Source organism: Tiliqua scincoides, chromosome 10 (genome assembly GCF_035046505.1).
Source record: "Tiliqua scincoides isolate rTilSci1 chromosome 10, rTilSci1.hap2, whole genome shotgun sequence".
Classification (NCBI taxonomy): Eukaryota; Metazoa; Chordata; class Lepidosauria; order Squamata; family Scincidae; genus Tiliqua; species Tiliqua scincoides.
In genome coordinates this window covers 27,824,798-27,825,886 of record NC_089830.1, presented here as the reverse complement: position 1 = coordinate 27,825,886, position 1,089 = coordinate 27,824,798, and the positions used below count along the sequence as shown (strand labels likewise).

The 1,089-nt window shown below is 48.9% G+C and overlaps 1 pseudogene; it reads left to right on the top strand.

The window, feature by feature from the left end:
- The first annotated feature begins 368 nt into the window (after nt 1–368).
- LOC136661750 (5S ribosomal RNA) lies at nt 369–484 on the top strand (annotated as a pseudogene).
- The last annotated feature ends 605 nt before the right edge of the window (nt 485–1,089 follow it).

Sequence of the window (1,089 nt, the reverse complement as noted above, 5' to 3'; positions counted from 1 at the left end):
CTGAATCAGGCCCAAAGGGCCCCATCCGATCCTGCGTCCTGTTTCCCCACAGTGGCCCAGCAGACGACCCAATGGAAAGCCCACCAGCAGGAGAACAAGGTATGCTTCTCCCTCCCATTGCTCCCCAGCAACTAGGGTTTGGGTGCCCGCTGCTTTTGAACCTAAAGACAGCGCACATCCAGCGTGACTGGCAGCCATCAATAGCGATTTTCTGCTTATGAATCTCTCCAACCCCTTTCGAAAGCCACCAAAGCTACCGGTCATCACACCATGTTGTGGTAATGAGTTTCACAGACCAACAAAGCCCTCTGCCAGGTACACTCCCTGTTGTCCATCCTAAATCTCCTGCTAGTCCATTTCATAGGATGATCCTTGGCTCTACCCTGCACATGCCCAATCTCGTCTGATCTTGGGAGCTAAGCAGGGTCAGGCCTGGTTAGTACTTGGATGGGAGACCACCTGGGAATACCAGGTGCTGTAGGCTTATACCATGATCTCAAAAGCTAAGCAGGGTCAGGCCTGGTTAGAACTTGGATGGGAGACCACCTTGGAATACCGGGTGCTGTAGGCTTATACCATGATCTCGGAAGCTAAGCAGGGTTAGGACTTGGATGGGAGACCGCCTGGGAAGGTGGTCTATGCTTAGCTATGCCACTACTTATTGACACTGTCAAAGAAATGTAGAAGGTTAACTAGGCAGGCCTTACCTTTGCTGAGCCACTTTCAGCAAGACCTGTTCATCTAGGTGCTTCGTAGTTTTATCTTTAATTATGCTTGCCACCAATTTACCCAGAACAGATGTTAAGCAGACTGGCCTGTAATTTCCCAGATTCCCCCTGGATCCTTTTAAAAATATCAGTGTTACATTGGCACAGAGGCTGATTAAAGGACAAGTTCATATTTTTTATGAGAAGACCAGCAATTTCACATTGGAGTTCCTGAAGAACTTTTGGGTGGATGGCACCTGGGCCCAGCAGTTGGTTAGTGTTTCATTTCTCAATATGCTCTAGAACCTTGTTCCTTCCATTTGATCCAGTTGTTCAGAGAAGGCAGTTCAGGCACAGGTATCTGCCCCACACCTGCTGCAGT